This window comes from Motacilla alba, chromosome 4A (assembly GCF_015832195.1).
Source record: "Motacilla alba alba isolate MOTALB_02 chromosome 4A, Motacilla_alba_V1.0_pri, whole genome shotgun sequence".
NCBI lineage: Eukaryota > Metazoa > Chordata > Aves > Passeriformes > Motacillidae > Motacilla > Motacilla alba.
The window spans coordinates 18,518,686-18,538,312 of NC_052045.1; the positions used below are offsets into that span (position 1 = coordinate 18,518,686).

The 19,627-nt window shown below is 44.4% G+C and overlaps 1 protein-coding gene across 12 annotated transcripts in view; it reads left to right on the forward strand.

Annotated features, from left to right (window-relative positions):
* Positions 1–19,627, forward strand: part of HTR2C (5-hydroxytryptamine receptor 2C) — a 259,463-nt gene that overhangs the window by 27,578 nt on the left and 212,258 nt on the right. For 10 of the 12 annotated variants that reach the window (XR_005259908.1, XR_005259913.1, XR_005259903.1 and 7 more), the window contains exon 1: positions 10,041–10,935. The exons of 1 other annotated variant lie outside the window; for it this stretch is intronic. The gene's annotated coding sequence lies outside the window, so the exon portion shown is untranslated. Of the gene's footprint in view, positions 1–10,033; positions 10,936–19,627 lie in introns of those variants that run through there. One more of the 12 variants, XR_005259915.1, reaches the window with a different exon arrangement.

Here is a 19,627-nt window from a genome sequence, read left to right on the forward strand (position 1 = left end):
AGGATCTTGAAGGAAAAGAAAAAAGTGCTTATTTGAAATTTGGATGTTTTAGTAATTTAAGACTAATTGAGAATCTGTAATGAAAACACCCCTTCTCGCAGCAGCTCCAAGTGGGTATTTAAAAAGAAACTGGCAGTGGAGGAAAAGTATATTAACATGAATGCAGCAAGAAGCAAGGAAATGAGGTGCACAGTGAAGGCACCCTAACATAAATTTGTTTCATGCTTTATTTGTCCACTGCAAACTGAATCCTGACTGCCCTAACATACAAAGTAGACTGACCAGCTGCATGTCTTGTTTGGTGCAGGGGTTCTTTGCAGCCACAGCCCAGGTCTGTAGATTATTTTTGACACTGCCTCTGGAGAGGAAAGCTTTATTGTCTGGAAGCCACAGTTCCCTTTCTACCTCAATACAGTGTTCAGTGTCCCACTTGAATGAACCAGTCTAAGAAAAATAATATTCCTTTAAAGTGATTTAGTAAAGAATGAGTTTCTAAAGCAGACTGAGCAGAGGGTATATTCAAGAATGGGAGCAGAGGGTATATTCAAGAATGTGATGTGGAAAAGGAAGAGCTAAAATTCTTTGAATGAATCTTTGAATGAAGTCTGGTCTCTGTGCTAGACCCAGCTCCCTTTGAAACTTTACTGGGTTTATGTTTTCTGCTCTGCTGCTGCTCTACAGGAAGCAATGAAGTCCATTGCTCTGGGTCCTATAGCTTCAGACTGGTGCTTCTTTTCCTTGAGGATTGATGCTATTGTTTGATGCAAATTCCTTTATGTCCTGCCTGACTCTGTAACCTTGCAGCACAGGTTTTCCTTTGTTTACTGGCACCTGGAAAACAATTATCTGTGCCTACAAGGCCCATGCTTCCCTGCCTCCCATGGCTGATGTTTTAAAAAGAGTGCTGTACCCATCAACAGGTGTTAGCAGCATCTGCTATCAATGTGGCATCACCCCATCAGCCCAGCAGCTCCTGCCAAGGAGCTGGCACTCATTTCATGACACATACTCCCCATCTGCAGGCAGAGCCACTCCCCATCTCCTGCCCTGGTGGCACTGGCACATGTCTTGGTGTGGGCCGAAAGCCACCCAGGCAGATGGGCTCAGGCTGCTCCACGTGTGTGCAGCAGGGATGTGCATTTGTAAAACGGGAGCAGGATTCCCACAGAGGAGAGATAGTGCAGCTTTCAGGCATGGACTCACCTTTTGAATCCCTGTGGGTGGAGTGTGCTCTGATCTGTGTTTCCCTGACTCTGTTTGCTGTTATTCAGTGCTGTGACTAAGGTCTAGATCAGCTCTTTTTCTTATATCTGCAGAAGGCCTAATCTTCAAAATGTTTTCTCTATGTTGTTAGTTTTCTTTGAAAATGAAAGTATTGAAAGTCTGATTGCTAGTGTTTGCACAGAGGAGCCTGCTTCCTGTGGGTAATACACTCTACTGAGGATGTGTGATGGCTTTTGTTCTGTTTCTGCCATGTCTTTGTTGCTGTGCTGTCTCCCTGTGGCTGTGTAATTGTAAAAGGCAATCTGCTTTAGGTCCTCTTTTTCACAAATCCAAGTAACTCATGTCCATCATTCTCCCTTTGTCTGCAGGTTTCTTAGCAAATTCTGTGTTCCTAGAACCTCGGAATGGCCCCTAACCAGGAGTGTTTGAACTCAGAGCTGGCCAAGCTGGCAGTGTGGGTTTGCAGAGGCTCAGGGTGTTCTGTGAATGCCCCTGCTCTGTCTCTTGTAAAGGGTCATTCCAGCCCCATCTGAAGTGCCACAGCTGTGGGTGTGTTTGTCATTCAGGGCAGAAAAAGTGTAATGATCCTTCTGATGAGAAAGCCCATGGACTTGAACTACAAATCACTTGAATGACAGAGTCCTGAGTCTATTGGAGTGGTGTGCAAACCTTAAACTTCATGTGACCCCCTCAAAACTCCCCAGCCTTTTCTGACTTCAGGGAGAAGACAGAAAAGAATATGCCCCAGACAGCTCAGTCTGGCTCATAGGACCAGCCATTTGAATGGCAGAAAGCTTCTCATTAAACTTGTGAACAGAACACTGGAAAATATCCCCTGAATGATTTATTTTTTGGTTGCTCACATTGTTCAGAAGGGAAGTTGTCCCCTTAGATTCCACAGTAACCCCTCCTGGATTTCTCTAGGGAAGTGCATGTCTTCCTTCAAGGATTGCCCCTTCTCCAAAACTTTTCTATTTCTGTCTATTGCCAAAATATTGTTTGTTGATTGCTGATTTCTTTTGTTAAATTTAGTGGAGAGCCAATCACAAAAAAATAGGTAGGATGTAGTAGTAGCATTATGTTTGATTGTCTTCCTTTGGAATTAATATTCCAGAAATCCTGTTTTAGTGGTTGTACTGCTTAGTGACTGAGCAGAAACTTTTAATGAGATAACACTGCTGCAGTTGGGACCAGCAGGTCTTGGAAGGTATGAGTTGTTAGTCAGTATTTGCAAGGGGTGGCCTGAACACTTTTATTGTCCAGGCAATTTTGGATCAGTCACCTAGGTTTCTGCATCAACCTACAAAATTTTACTTGTATTTAATACCCATCTGAGTTCTGCTAGCACAATAAATCTAGAGGACTCTAATGGACTTTTAAAATATATGTGATGTACAGCAAAGTGTTGCCTTCTGCCTCATTTATTTGTAAAATCTTTTGCATTTTTAGTAAATGTACTCTTGAGAGGTTAGCTGAAGCCCATATTTTTCCTGTGGGAGATGATGAAAAGAATTAAATGGAAGTATTAGTCTGAATTGTAAAAAAAACCCAGTTGATCAAACTGAGCAAAAGTGGCCATACTTAATCCTGAATAATTCCCCAGTGCTAGTAGAAGCATTCCGTGTGCTAGGTGGAGCTAGCATGACATTTTTAAGGCAGCAATAGAGAAACCCAGTCCTGCTATAAAAGGACAATGTGTTTATATATTTTAGATCATTCACTACTAAAATTAATGATAGGTTTCACCCTTCTGCCAAAGCTTCTTTGTAATTTTCTTTTTAGCCCCGGTTCAGATGAACCTTTGCAGTGCTCCTGGGTTAATGTGTTCAGGCTGAGCAATCACAGCTCCCCAGTGAGTGTCCTGCCAAGGGGCTGGGACACAGAGTGCTGCTCTGGCCAGCTGGAAAGCGCTGAACTAACCCCTCAGCCCGTGCTGGAGCAGCAGCTGTGGCCCCCCAGCAGCCCAGGACAGGGGGCTGTGTGCTTGGGCAGCAGAGAGCTCAGGACACCGTGTGCTCAGCAGGCCCCTGACCACTGGGCTGCTCTGCAGTGCTCCCCCCACCTCCCTCTGCTACCCACTGGCCAAGAGTGTCAAAGGGAGCACCGGGGCCTCACAACGTGCAGAAGGGGATGGTGTCATCTCCCTGCAGGATCCCTGGGGGCACAGGAGCTCTTGGAATTCCCAGGGAAACTGAAGTGTGTGCAGAGCTGTCCCCAGCTGTCCAGGCTAGGACAAGGCTGAAGTGGAGCTTACTGAACCATTTTAGAACAAGGTTTTGACAGCTGCTGTATGAGAAAGCCCCTCTTCAGCCCTGCATGAGCAGGTCTCCTTTCTCTGCTGTGGTGTGTCAGCTGTGATATCACTCCTCTCTCACTTTCTCAGCTGGGGTTTTTGGACCTTGCAGGTTTAAATAACTGACTCTTTAATGCTCTGACTCCATCAGGAGCTGCCCAAGCATGGATAAGCTCATGCTGCAGCTGAGAGACAGAGGGACATCCCCAGCATGCAGGTTCCCAATGCAGTTCTGTGAGAAGGGAAGGCTCGCTGCTTCCACAGTCTGCTAACTGCTTTTTGGTGCTGAAATTGGTTCTCTTTCCACGAGGTCAGTGCTAACATGTTATACCCTGCATATGGAGATGCCTTTTAACTGGTATTTGGGACAGTGGAGTCCCGGGGATGGGATGCTGCATCTGGGAGCAGCAGGGCAGCCAACAGCAAGGCAAAGGAAAGGTGGGGATTGTCCTCTGGCTGCACATCAGAGCTATGGTCTCCAGAAGTGGAACAGGAAGTTGTAGGTGTGAATCTGCTAGTCCCAGCATGGGCTTGACAGGTTTGTTCTGTGTTGCATCCTGTGGACTTTTGAACAGATACAATATTTATCAATTTCTGGCAAAGGTATGGTAGAATTCTTCCAAAACTGTATAAAAGTAAAACAGATAAAAATAGAAAATTGAACTTGGCCATAAAATCTTGTGACATTTTTGATGAAAGGAAAAATTTCATGACAAAGAAAATCCCCAGAAGGAAGATGAGGTGGGGAGGGTGCCAGAAGCTGTCCAATGACTTTGCTGTGTCTCCCTGTGCCACTGGGTACTGGGGTGCTCCCCTGGCTCTCTGGGGCCCAAGCCTGTGCAGCTCTGCTCTGAAGCTGATGGCACATGAGCTCCTCTTTTGGCATTAACTAGGACAGTGTTTCTTCAAGACCTCTCCTCACAATATTTCCCTGGTATTTGTGTATCCCAGTTGAATGCAGAGCTTGCTCATCACGGGTGCCTGGACAGATCTTCCTGGTTTTGGTGCCTTTGTTGATGCAGGCAGAAGCTGATGGGGACTAAGCTGCATTGTCATTATTGGCATTATGCTTCCAAATATGAATGGAATCTTGAGGTCATTTTAAATAATGTGTTATGGACTTGGTTAGCCCAAAATAACTCACCAGCCAGCACCAGAGGCAGAGGGAGAACCCATGTTCCCCAGTTTCCCAGTTGCAGTAGGCATTGGTTCCCTGTTGGCTCAGCAGGGAGACGAGGACCCTGGTGCAGGAAAGTCAAGAGATCTAAAAGTAGCATGTTCTTCCTACGACTTATCAGCTGTTCACAGCACATATGGCCAGAAAGGAAGCTTAAATAATTCAGTCTCACTCCTTTTTATCCTAGCTCAATTTAACCTAGTTGTCCTACAGTAAAGCTATTACCAGTGCTCACCTTCCTAAAATACTTCTAAGCTTCACTTTGTCTGCACCAAGAAACAGAGGATCTACTTCCTGTAGTTTGGGCCCTGTATCCATGTTTAATCATTCTTGCTGTATTTGAATCTCAGGAGAGTTTGTTTTCCAATACCCAGGTGGTCACTTTGCTACAGCCTATTTTCTCTTTGGGTCCTTTTGGGGTTTTTATTCGTAGCTGCTACCTTTCTTTCATTACTGAATCAGAAAGAAGTACCACAGTCAGAGCCATCATCCCCCATTTATAATGATGATTTGTCTTCTTTGAGAGCTTAATTCTGAATAAATTGATTTGTACTTGTAGATACCAGAACTGATTTTGGCTATAGGGTTTGGCCCAGTTGTCTCTGACTACAAAGGATGTTCAGTAAATAAGATTATTGTCTGATGTGTTCCTATTTTAGTGTTTAATTTCTCAAATACATTTGAAAATTTTGGAAAAATCAAGACTGATTTCTCAAAAGTAGTTCAAGTAGGAAGCCTTGGTAAAGGTGAAGCCAGCTATCTTGTAAAAGGCAGCTGGGGGGACCTTATAATCCCCAGGCTGTCCAAACATGCTCTTTTGACTCTTTGCCAACACATTCATTGAATTCTGCAAACCTTACTCACAGTGCAAATACTTCGATTTCTAAATCACAGGTAGAAGGAGGACTGTGGGATTTTAATGTCTAAATACAACGGAATATTTTCAAGCACAACATAACTACTGATTTAAAACAAAACAAAAAAAACCTTGCAAAAAACCACAATATCATGCTGATCTCTTAAAGATTCATAATCAGTAATATCTACTTCTAAATAGACCAAGTCAAAAGAGTGTTTTTTTTGTCTTGCAAATAGGATGTTTGAAAGGATATTTGGGTCTCTGATGTCCCTAGCTTTTTCATGCAGTGAACTCCCATTCCAGTCACCGCGCATCTCCTTGGGTGAACACTGCACACTGGTCCTATGATGTTTCCCACTGAGGCGCTGCAGCCTGGCAGTGTGGCTGGCTTGGATAATGATGCCTTTTTTGAACTTCTGAAGTTTTTCCAGTATAAATAAACCTTAGGACTGGTGGCTCACCCGGATAATGTGTGTGTGAGTGTTCAAAACTGTAAATGCTTTGGTTGCTCCTTTCGTTAGTTTGGCTGGGAGGTAGTTTCTGAGCAAGCTGGCTATTAAAGCTCAGCGCTGTTGCTTCCCAAACTCCATGCTCTGGTATCTGCTATTGCACTTCTCTTCTGGCTGGATCCCCCTCACTCTGAATCCAGTGGTTCTGAACTCCAGACATCCAAGGGTCATGGTAGGTGCTCAGTAGCTGGTTATTGGAGGGGCTGATAGGAAAAACTGCAGGGTGATTGGTGATACAAAGTGTTGGGAGCTGCTCTGTTAGGCAGCCTGGAGAGCAAGTTCAGGGAACCCTGGGGTGGAAGCCTTGGCATGTGCCAGAGACTATAGCCAATTTATTTGTAGCCAAGAGCTTGTAGGGAGTACAGATTCAGGCATTGCCTGTAGGCACACGGTTTGGGGTCACTGGGATGGGGCTGGCCCAGCCTCATCCCCCGTGGGCACAGCTGTGAAAAGCAGGTGAGCAGCACTGACAGCAGCGAGCCATGGAGTGCCCAGGGGTGCTGAGAACCAGCAGAGGGAACAGAGGGCACACAGGCGCAGTGCCTCAGCACCAGGGCTGTGGAAGGCTGGGCTAAAGAATAAGAAGGGCTGAGGCGTGAGGTCTTCTGAGGTGTGAGGATGTTATTCTGTATGGGCAGATGGCTGAAGCCTTCTGATGTGGTATGGTGTTATTTTGTATGGAGATACTTTAAAGCTTTTTGAAATTGCATGTTGATACTCTGTATTGTGGCCATCTTGACTGTGGCATGTGCTGTGACAATTACCCTTTACAGATTTTGGACGTGTCTGTGAAATGTCCTTCTTAGAAAAGCTTTCACTATTTTCCAAATTTTTTTACTTGGTCAAATTTTCGTGGTCTGTAGAGGAGCTGTTCACTGTACTCAGTATGGCTCCTACTGTGTGTAAGAAAACTGGGTGCAAAGCTCAGGAGGGACACTCTCCCTGCCTGTTGTTTACCCAGGGTGTCCTGGCTTCTTCCAGTGCTGCTCTTGCCATTGTTACCTGCAGGACTTCAGGTGCTTGCCTGTATGGGCAGGCCAATGCAGTGCTTCAGTGCATGACGTGCACAAGTGAAACTCCAGCCAACCCCATCACTCTCCAGAAGGGTGAAATAATTGTGCTGACATTGCTTTTCACACTGTACAGTACAGAGCCCTTTCCTCCCACCTGTAATGGTTTTTACATGTGACCTGAAGGATGAGCTGACAATAGATGCATGAATGGTTTACATGATGTATGAATTGTTTACTTACCTGCCACAAACCAACCATGATTTTCTGCAACTTGGTAACAGCAGGGCACAAACCATTTCTCGGAAGATGAATTAGTCTTCATGTGCTACATGAGAGCAGTAAAAGAATAATTCTAAAGAGAGGTCAGATGTTGAGTGTCAGGAGTAGAGCATGAGAATTTTGTAACATGAAGGCTGAGGTCAGTATTCCAGGATTTCTGAGCAGACAGAGCCACAATATTTACAGGACCCCTGCAGGTGGGTACAGTTTCATCCTGCCAGGCCTCCATCTCTCTTGCCCCTGCTCAGTTTTATTTTTTTTTTCCAAAGTAGCCATTTAAACTAGTACTATTATTTTTGTAAGTCCCAGAAGGGTCGGAGTGCTGGATGCTCTTGAATGTGCCTGCTGTCTCAGGTAGTTGCTTGTTTTGTGTGCATGGACATGTCCACCACCTGGGAACTCTGAATTTCAAAAGGTTTTAGAGTTCTTATTCCTCAGGTATCATGTAGCAGTACACTTGAAACTTGTTTCTGAAAGCTGGGAATAGTTATAGTCAGGTTTCTGACTTCCAAAGTTATTTATATTTTTTTTAAACCCCCACTTTAATGAAGTATGTCTTTCTTACAGTTTACATTTATTTGTTATGCATTTAAAGTCTTTGAGAAGGATTGTTTTGCAGTGCAGTCTAATAAGAATACATATATTTGGTGGAATATGCGGTTTAGTACAATTGTGATGTGAGTTTTTGGTCTTGCAGTTGTTTGCAGATGTCTTTAATGATTCAGCTTTCTGTAGTGTGACACTTCCCAATATGATGGCTTCCTTACATGCAAATATTTTTTAGAATGAAGTCTCATATTACACCAAATCAAAAAAAAAAAAATTCTACCCTTGCAAGCATGTGCATAATTTTTAGAGGCAGATCTGGTATCTGACAGAAAGATATGACCCTGCTGACCTGAGTTTCTCACCCCAAAGCACTCTGTTGTACAAGATGGAATAACTCAAATGAGCATTTGATCTTATGAATTTAACAGGCAGTCATTTCCTCTGAATTTAAAGTTGGTTGGTCCATCAGGTCTTGTAGTTTTAAAAAATAATAGTGCCTGTACACAGAATATTTCCATTGAATGTGCTGCAGAGGACTGCCTTCTTTCAGGACAGATACTTATAGTGATGTTCTGGAAGTCACTGTGCTGTGTTTGCATGCTAATCAATGAGCTCAGGAAGCATTAAACTCAAGAAATCCTCAGCTATCTTTTGGAGAACAAATTTGATCTTTGATACTCAGGGGAGAAACTTCAGGAGCATAAAGCCTTAAGTGTCTCTGCCTAGCATTTTGATTGCTACTTATACATGTTTTGTAGGTCTGGTGTTAAAAAGACTTTCTTTAAGATATGCAATGCATAATAAAGACCATTTGGAATTAGTTCACTGTGGTATTCTTGCACAAAGCTGCATGGCCTGGAAGCAGCGAAACATGCATTGCACTCGTTTCATCAGGGGATCATGTTTTAATAGCCCCTCTGTACTAGCCCTACAGGAAAGAAAGTATTTGTTTTGCTGTGATGCATTCTTGCATCAGTGGTAAGTACTTGCTGGTTTTGTGTTAAGGTACCTTCCCTTTCAGACTATTTTTCAGGAATGAAGTTACAGGATGCTTATCTTACTTTTCACCATAGTAATTTGTTTCGGCTTTGTGTGCTCAGGCTAAAATATCCACACTGCCAACAGCTTCCCTCACGGTGATGGAGGCAGGTATTGATCAGGTTAATTTTGGTGTCTCCATGGCCTTGGAGAATCAAAGGTGCTAACGGGTTGCTGTGTGACGCAAAGCAGCTTAACAAGGTTCAGGGCTTCACACTAGTTTGTCCTGCTCAAAAGCATGTTATCTATGGCAACAACTGCTACTGAGAAAAAAGTGGAGATTTTTAAGAGGGTAAATCACCTGTTTTGCTGACTTCTGAGTTTCAGATGCCAGTTGTATGGGGGCAAGAGAGGGAAAAGCTTGATGTGGGCTGGACTTACTGGCATTGTTATTGTTGTATCTGTGCTGTGACATGATGAAAGACAAACCAGTGTATCCTAAGGCACTCAGAAGAGGGGATGAGGAGAAGCAAAGAGACAATATGTGGCATTCAGCTGGTTCACAGTCCTGGGGCAGGAAGGAGGTGGCTATGGCCCAGTTGCTACAGCCAGTCTAAGACCTGCAGAACTCATCACAGCTTTATGATGTGTGACACATTGGGTTTCAGTGCCTCAGCTTCTGCCTGTGCAGAAGGGATAGCCTTGCTGTGTAAACCAAGGTGCAAAACTGCACTTGCTGCTGGGGCCAGTGGGAGCAGTGCCACTAACCCGACTCTCCTGCCAAGACCAGAGAGGGACACCATGGTCCTAGGGGATACTGGAAAAAATAGCTGGTGCCGTGTGGGATTCGGAGGACAGTGGCCTGTGTGCCCCATGTCTGGCTGGGTTGCTGGTGGGGGTGCCAGTGACAGGGGTGAGCAGTCGGGCTGGGTGACAGGGGCTTGCTCGGACTCCCAGCACAGCGGTGGTGTGTCGGGCCTCACTCCCAGCCCCGGATGGAGGCATTCCTGCTAGCTGCCCCTTCACGTCCTGACTCCTGGGGTGCTCTCCCTCCCCACCCCCGGATTGGGCTCCTGCCTGGGCTTCTTGGCCGCCTGCAGATGGGTAAGAGGCCGGGACCGCAGCTGCGGGCGCTCGCATCCTCAACAGGCACATGTGAGCAATGTGCCTTTAAGACTAGCAGGAGAGCAATAGTATCTCCCTCCCTCCTGTTAATTGTAGCATGTTTTCAGCCATGCTTTCCAGTCACATTCGCAGGCTGTGAGAGGGAGCAGCGCTGCCAGCCGAGTGCCACCGGGCAGCGCCGTGCCCTGTGCCGAGCGGGTGCCCGCGGGTGATGGGGCAGCGCCCGGCGCCGCAGAGCCCTGTGCCACGAGCAGGAGCCCGGCGTGCCTGACTTCGGGTCACACTGCTGGGCTCGCCACGTCACTCGTGCTCCTCTCGTGTCACCTCCTCGCCCGCCCGGCCGTGGCCTCCAGCAGCAGGGTCAGACCTCTGGCCAGCCCACCCTCGCCGGGGCTCCTGCGTGAGCTACGAGCGGTGCTCTGCTGGAGCCTGGGGTTCTGCAGTGGGTGATGCAGTGTGATGCCTGGCTGGGGATGCAGGGGGCTGCTGTGGGAATGCCTGGCTCCCTGAGCACAAAGTGACTGCAACTAACACGAGCTTGGGACTACTTCTCGGAAGATGCCCTGCGTGTCTCCGGTCATTCCTCTCCAGCCTCACCGCAGAATATTCGGAGTTGCTAGCTTTCTTCTGCCGAGGGGGGACAAAGGCAGAGGCCTCCAGAGGGTTAAGAGCATCTGCTTTTACGCCAAGTGTTCGAGCAGGAAATAATCTGCAGAGATACATGTGCAGCAATTCAACTGCTGCTGCTCTGCCAGGCTGCCGCCGCTGCAGTTCGGTGTGTGAGAGGAGCCGTGCTGCTCACAGAAGATGCTTTCTTGGTGTGTCCGAAGCTCCAGGCATGGCAGCAGAGCCCCGGCTGCCTGAGCTGGGGTAAATGTCTCCAGCCAAGAGGAATTATGTTGACTTGCTGGCTCTGTCGCCTCACAGAGGTAGGTGCTGCTGCTGTGCAATATGCCGTGATCTATTCTGGGGGGATACAGTCCTCTCCTTGGTCTGGGGTATACAATTTAAAAAAAATTTTCCATGGGAACTGGGCTTAATTTGCAATCTATAATGCCAAACAGAAAATACGTGTGTGATTTCTTCGTGTGCAGCAGGGAGGAGAGGGCAAAGGATACCTGAGTGATACCCTTTCTGAATGCCAATAAAGTTGTTGCACTTAATTGAAACAAACTACCCTCTGTCTCAGTGAAATGCACCTGGGAGCTTTTACTTCTTCCTGCTATGTGACCTTTCCATGAGGTTGGCTGCAGTATGTTGGATTATGCTTTGGTTCAGAAACTGGGACACAGTGCACTCTACAGGTCCCTTCATTCTGCTCCTGTGGACCTGGGGAGGACAGAGGGCATCCACACAGAGAGGGAAAATGCTGCTGACAGGGAGCTGATGTTTTTTTTGAGGAGTGAAATTACACTAAGAGTAAGAAAAAAGGTGATGATCTTCCCTAAGGAAGAGGGAATGTTGAGGTCCTTAAGGGTTGATCTTGGTGTTCGGAAGTAGAGAAGGAAATTTGTTTTAGAAGCAGCAGTGTATGAGCCTGGGATTTTTGTTTTGCTTTCCCAGCCCTGGGGAGAGGAGTTTTGTTCAACTCTAACTACTTTACCACCCAGAATCTTTGCTTGAGGATTTTTTGCACCAATACCTGGGAGAAAAAAATTTGTCAATGGCATCAAATTTACTTAGGCTTGTTTTCAAAGTTGCCTTCTTGAGAAATCCCTAACAAAATCAACAGCAGCTAATACTGTTACCTTCTCACCATCAGGGCATGCTCTTTTTGGTTTGTCTTGAGACCTCAAGTGGGAGTTTTATTCTGTAAAGATTCAGCTGAAAGGAAAGTTTCCAGTTTTTTGGAAAAGCAGAGTGTTGGACATTGGATACCTCTTTGATTTTGTTGGCCTGGTTGACCCACATATGTAGGTTTGCCTGTTGGCTCCTGAGTGCAGACCCTGCCAAGGAAGGCTGGCTGTGCAGAAGAGGAAGGTGCTGCCTGGATTACACATCTGCATCACATGGAGAGCGGTTTGTGTTCGCTCCTGGTGTTGCAGAGCGATTGATACAGCACAGCCAACAGTGCCATTGCTGTGTAACAGTTTTAGAAGTGTTTCTGTGGCACCCTGGTAGAAAAAATGTATCATTCATGACTGCACTCTTCAGGAGAAAGAGCAGCCCTGTCATCTGCACTGTAAATCTCTTTAGTCAATTTTGTTTTCTTTGCTCAGGTAGCAACACATTCTTAACTGGAAAATGTTGCTACCTGAGCATTTTTGTCAGAGTGTTTGTAATTGCCTCCTCAGTTTCCCCAGGGGTGCTGCGCTGTGTTTGACTTAGCACTGACATATCTCATAGGGAAGTCTGGAGTAGAATCTCCTGCTTTTTTTTTTTTTTTTTTTTTTTTTTTTTTTAATTTGGGCCCAAATGCAGTCAAGAACATGTTTCCTTCTCTTTTTGCCAGAACAGGACACTTGTATGTCTTCCTCTGGGATCCTGTAGAGAAGACCTCTTCTGCTCTGCAAGATCTCTGTGTTGGAGGTGCAGAAGCAGAAGTGGGTCTGGTGGATTTGTTGTTGTGCATGAATTAAGAAGCCGCAATCCCTGCCAGGGATGGAGGCTGTGATGATACCTGGGAAGCAGCTGCTCTCTCTGTCCTGAGAAAGAGGATCCCTTCTTACCCACACACTAGGTGATATCCAGTGCTCCATAGCAACTCTTATTTCTCCCACAAAGAGGAGAAAAATCTCCAGGCTTCACTTGGAGTGGTGAAAATGCAAATGTATGAACATTTCAGTGGAGTCTCACCAGTGTGGAATTGGTATAAGGTCATTTGAATAACTTCTTTCTGGAACAGCACTTATAAAAGGTGGTGGGCATTAAGTAACACCATTGTCTGTGCAGGAAACATTAGAAAAGAATATATATTAGTCATCCCATTTACTGCTGTTTGCACACAGACAGAATGGTGATTAGAACTGGCTGAATCAAAGCAAAATGGCTCTTAAACAAGATTTCAAAATTCAGAATTGGATTGGGCACTTGCTGGCCAACAACTATTTTGGTCATCTTTGTGCCTCTGTTCTAGCAAGTGTCTTTATCAAGAGGTCCTTCTACAAGAACAGCAAAATCTTGCGGCGTGTTTCTATGTGTTGTGTTCTGAAGAAGTGGATGGGAATATCTTCCTTAAAGCCTTACTTGTATCTGCTCAGGAAATCAAACCGGTGTATTTGAAGCACTGATTATTTCTAAGCAGCCTTTCTGGTCAGCACTAAAGTTCTGCATTAAAATCTAACTATGTGGAAGTTGAGAGCTATTTGTTAGAGTTAATAATGGTAATTAAAAAAAAATTATAATTTATTAAATGGGAGCTGAACAGCATTTTGTGTCACACATGCTGTACTGGTCACTTCCTCTCCCTGACAGTCACATTCTGCCCACCCTGGAGACTGAGGGCAGGGACTCTCCACCGTGCCCCCTCTGCAACACGGGGCTAAATTTGGTGTTCTTATGGGCCCAATGCTGGCCTGGCAGCAGAGATGCTGGGATCTCTGCAGGTTTGCCCTTTTGGAGACAATGCCTGCCCTTATCCCTTAGGTGCTGTGCCTGCCCAGCCATGCTGGGATAGCTGGTGAGTCATGTGCTGCTCATCAGTCACAGGTGGTGAGGAGATGGGTAACAGACAGGCCAAAGAAATAAGTATTTGGTAGGGAGTGATTCCCTGGCTTCTGTAGGGATTTAAACAAGGGCCTGTCTTTAGGTACCTGCACTCTTTCAGCAACCATTGCACTTTTATGGTTTGTAGGCTGCTTGTAAACCAGCTACAGGTGAGTAAAGCCTGTGGTCTAGAAACTGTTGAGTTGGAGATAAAACTGTTCCTTTCTGAGAGTGCCTGGAGTGTCTTTAAGAGACTGCATTTGAAATCTATCTGGCTTTGTACCACTTAGAAAATGCATTCACGGTAGGTGGTGGCATCAGTCTCCTCTTAGTGAATGCAGATATTTATATTATGCAAAAGGTTTTCTCACTTTGCTAGATTCAGATGATGACTGGAGATCATTCTTGTTAGATAAAAAAACGGAGTCTGACTTTAGAGGTGAATTCAAAGAGCAATTTCTATTTAATATATATAGCAACAAATAGGAACAAAGCTGCTTAAGGAGTGCTTTAATGATGAATCATTATATTGCTCTCACCAGTCTGAAAGGCAATAAAAGTAAAAATGGAGTGCTAGGATGTAGTTGCTTAGAAAATGTACAGAAAGGGATCTGTATTGTTGAGTGGGTTTTATAACACATCAAAGAAATGTTTTGAGGTGCAAAATTATCAAGTGTCTTTCCACCCCAAAGATGAGGCAGCTGCTACCTATTGTTTATTGTTCCAGAAGGTCATTTTCTTTGGTTGTGACTAACCAAATTTAATAATTTATTGCTTTTTAAAAAAATCCTGACTGTTTCTCCCCGCCCCCGGATCAGGACAGATGCTGTCATAATGCTCCTTCAATGCTGTAATTTTTATTACCAATCTTAATTAAATGCTGTAACTTCTGAAAATCAGATTAATTTGAACCATCAGCCCAGTGTAAATGCTGCTATCATCAGAGATCATAAAATGTTCAAGGCACCATAATTCTACTACATAGCTGCAGTGGCAAGTGTCCAAGGATCTGGCTACCTTTGTTCAGCTGACACTGGCTGAAATGTGAGCACTTCTGAGCAGTGCAGCATGAATAGGAATGATACATTCCTCAGCTGTCGAATTGCACATTCTAGCCATAAGTCAACAAACATTAGAGAAATGGCATCACCCCCCCCATCACTATGATGCTCCTCCTGTGCTATAAATATTGTATGAATTCTGCACAATCAATAAAGGGGAAAATAGAGGAGGGAGGTTGTTGCACAGCAAAGCTGCACTTCAGGGGTGAGCCAGGACATGATACAGATCAGCCCCACTGCCAGCCAAGGTTTTTTCTATCCTTGGGTCATGGTCCATGAATTCGAGTTGCACAGTAACTACTTCAGCTAGTTTGCTCTGCAGCCAGGACACACTCTGATCATCACTTTGGTCTTCTGGACCAGGACATGTTCTGGTTCCTTCATGACCAGTTGGCTCCTTTATGATCAATTTCTGTATTTTGATTTTTTTTTTTCCCTCCACAGATATTAGATGACAAGTAATAAATTCTGATTCCATCTCAAGCAGTGGCAAAGTTGGTCTCCCTGCTCTGTCCCAGCTTCGTTAGGTGTGACAGTGTGGAAGATCTCACTGGTCATTACAGATGTAATTACCTGGCTCTGACAGACAGAAGGGCATTAATCTGACACTGCAAGCATTGGTGCTGGAGCTCCATGTTTAGATTTTCTTCGCAGCACAGAAAAATGCTCTCTGAGGGAACCATTACCCTTGTCTACAGCAAGATGAGATGAATTGCAGGCTGGAAATGCCCAGTCCTCTCCAGTCCCATGGATGGAGCTTGCATGACTGGCTCAGGGCTGGGTCTGGGGGTGGTGCAGCAGCACTGGGTGAGATGAACCCCTCACAACAGCAGCTGCTCTCAGTCCACATTCAGCAAACCACCGGCCCCACCTGGGATGCTCCTGGGTCCTTTGGTGGAGGATCTGACCCTGCAGGTTGAACTCTGTCTTGCTGAATTGAGTGCCTTTGTCAGTCAGTCGCTGTGATGGAGTGGGGCTGTGGAGTGTGTGCTGCTGTTTGCTCCTGGGCATCCCAAGAGCAGATGCTGTTCTGTTTCTGCTCACTGGGACTCAATATTGCTACTTGATTCTATAAACCATCTCTTTGATTGGCATTGCTGGTCATGCTTGTTCAATACAAGTTTTAGCTACCAGACTTGTATTTTCCAGGCTTTATGGTGAAACCAAAGTGGCAAAATCTGTGTCAGTTACAGACTGATGTGGATAGTACATGTTTTGTGTCAGTGGGTGTTGTGGATCTTCTGCTCCTGCCCACTTCCCAGCACCTTGATTGTATGCAGGCAGTTACTGGTGCAGAGAGAAGACCAGAAGAGTGGGATTTGTGCCATAAAGAATTTTATGTTTGAGGTTTACCCAGCAGGCTTGTTTCAGCCAAAATGTGGAATTTGGAGCATGTTTTCATGCCGAGAGTTGCAGCATTTGACCACAATTTTTCTTTTTCAGCATATGTGACATTCAGGAAGCTCTGGGCAGACATATATGATTTTAGAACAGCTATTGCTTGCAAAGGAAAAAAATAATAAAATGCAGAAGCATATTAATTATCCACACTTTAATATATAAATAGTGGTTTGCACACAGTTATTGTGGACATTGTTATTTGGAAGACTGTAATATTAATGTTTCTAATGGGGGCTATTGTACATCTACTGAAACTCTTACAGTTATGGATTAAATTTAATATGCACTCCCTTTGAAAAAGCCTGATTTTTTTATATTTTATGGTACCCAGTGCTAGGTACTCGGCTTACAACAATCAAATAGCTGAATGCTGGAAGAAATGTACCAAACAGCTCTCTTGTCTTGATAACTTAACTGCTTTTAAATGTTAATCATCTCATTCTCTATTTTCTAAACCTGTGTGCAAATATAAAACCTCATGTAAGCAAGTAGGTCTGAGCACTGTAGTGTGAATATGGCAAATATTCTCTAGCAATCCTCAGTTCTGCGATGCATGCTCAATCCTTGGGGTCATCCTGATGACACAGGCTATAGAAAATTTCACCCAGCAACTTCTCCCTGCCTTTCAGAACAATATTCAGGCTTATTTAAAGAGTGCAGATAACTGGATCTCAAAGGTATCCTCAGGGTAGTTGTTTTGGTGAGTAATTATTTCTGGTGATTTATAAAATAATAAATCCAATCTGTTTATTTTCTTGTTTCATAAGTTGAATCATCTTCGTCCTTTGTCTGCTTAATTAAGGAGCCTGCTGGTAATGCAAATCATTTCCCATGATGTGGACAAATCATTATTCAGCCTTCTTTTTTGCTGAAGAGATCATATAATTTAAACCCTTTCCACGCAATCTGTTTTCAGGCACTTAAATTCTATGCATTTCTGTGTTTTTCAGCATCTTTTTGAGCTGTGGACATTAGAGGTGGCTTCTCTGGGACAGCACAATCCCAGATTTTACTAATATTCTCTCTAGCACCATACACAAAACCAACATGATGTTTCTAACCTTGCTTCTCTTCAAACATCTAAAAGTGTCATTAGATCTTACAGCTCCAACATGGCCCTGGGACCTTGTGTTCCATTTTTCTGCTCTGACTGCCATATATATTTTCAATTCTCCAACTTTCAACGTAACAATTCCCCCTTCTGTAGTGGGGTGGATTCTTCCCCACTGCATTCTTTGATCCTAGACAAGTAACCTTGTGTTTTCTCTGTTACAGTGTCTGAGCTCTGATAGGGCTGGGCACATGGAGACGACTGAGTTGTTTGACTCTGCTTGTCTGAGTTTGGTAATATTTATCATGTAAGCCAGTTCTGAGTTGCATTGGGCTGTGAAAGTTTTCTCTGTAGGCCCAGTTAAAAGCGCTTCCATTCACTGATGGCTCCTCATTAAAATTACATCTTGTCAATTATCAGTGATCTTTAAAGTGTGCTGTAGTAATTTCAGGTAATGATATTCTTACAGTCGGTGTGTGGTGTGTCACTGAGCTGTTTGCAAAAAACAAGTTTGCAGTGCTGGCACAGTTGCTAGTCCCTCCACCCCCCATCCTCCCCTTTATTAAGTAGATTTAAAAATTTCAGGATTATTCCAAAGGCTGCTGGAGGTTCCCATCACATTGCAGGTTCAGGAGGCCCTGCAGGCACAATGATTTCTGCTGCTTTCAGGTTCAGCTTCCTGGTGACCACTGGGTGATGTTTTCCAGGAGAGACTGAACAGGTTGCTGTTGAGGTATTCATAAAATCCATGACAAAGATAGAGTAAATTGCAGAACTGGTTTTTGAGCACTCGTTTTACCATACTTTTCATTGGTTCTGAGGTCTCTGCTGGTGTTTAAATACTTTTGTTGTTGTTGTTGTTCTTCCTTAGGAGTTCAGTCCTCTAGCAATTGCTCTATGATGCTGCTTTGGGTCTCATGTCCAGGTGACCACATGCAATTCCTGGACTAATATTTGTGGCCCGTCCAAAATGCTCCTGTCCAGCTCCTTGCCTCATCTGTGTCTTTTCTGTAGCTTGATCATTGTTCTGCCCTTGAGGTACTTCCCTTCTAGCAGGAATACAGAGCAAAATCTTTCCTCTTCCAATCACTGGGGTGTTGCTTTCTATTTCCTATCCCCTCAGTGCTTACCCTGGTATTTATTATTTATTTAGCACCCCTTGACCTCATCTCTGAGACTCTATAATTCCACCTTGATTACTTCTTTCTCGCTATTTTTGCCGCCTTCATTTTTTTCACAGTTTTTTCTTGAGCAGTCCATTTGTTTCCTTGACACTAACAATTACTGACAGCCTGGTATCCTGTCTCCAACAGTGGCAAATAGCAGATGCTTAGAGAATAATGTAAAAAGCAGGGTGAGAATATAATAATCCTAATAAATCCTGGCAGCAGTGATCAACGTCATGTCTGCCTGACTGTTGTGAATGTGTTTAAGTACAGCCCAGTGGGGGCTATGCGTAACACCATGTGGGTGAGGAAAGGACAATTTTACAAGATGGCAAATTTTCTTGTGTAACTGCCTCTTTCCAAAAGTGCTGGCCTTTCCTCGTGCCACTGCTTTGCTTAGCTTAGCACAAACAGCCACATGCTTGTTTCTGAGCCAGTCCTGAGGTTTATTCACAGGACTCCTTGTACCTGATAGGGTAGGAGCTTGTGTTCTCTCCCTTCTGCCTCCTTGAGATGGTTGCAGTGTGGCAAGATGAAGGGAAAAGTCCTTGTGTGTGGATAGGAGCCCTTATATGATCGTGCTGCTTGACAGATTCCTGTGGCGTTTAGAGCTGATTGCAATAAAATCTGATAAGTGTGATGCTGAAAATCTATGAAAATCATGGCCACACAGGGAAGGAAGAGACCCAAAGCAGTAGGAGAAGTTATGTGGAATATTTGGGGGGCTTTTCTCCCTGTATCTTCATGGTTGCTTTGGGGTTCATTCTTTATTTACAGGTTGTTTTCTCCAGTATTCCTTCAAATCTGAAACAAGGTCTGAACTGTGTGAAGGAAGTTGAAAAATGCACGTCAATTTTATAAATGCTAGGTTTGAAGTTGCATTTAAAAATACCTCTGTTAGTATGTAGAATATATTATCCGGGGTACTGAGCAGCTAAATAAGATGAGGGATGCTACAGGTGTTAGACCTTTAGCTGCTAGTCCTTCATCTGATGCTTCCTCTGTTGCCATCACTGCCCCACAACACCACTTAAACTTATGAAGAAGAAGGTAAAGAAAAAGGACCAGCCTCTGCTTTACAACCTCTATCTTGCTTTATATGTGTTACTATATTCTAAAACCTTAAACTCCAAGTTTTTTATCATGTGATATTATACACTTTTAATCAAACTACACACCCATAATCTTAGTTCTATAATTCACTTTTGGAAACTTTCTCCATGGCTTCAGGTCAAATGCAGTGTTCCCTTGGGGGTCAGTGTCTGTCAGCACAGAAAGTCTAAAATTCTCAGCAACC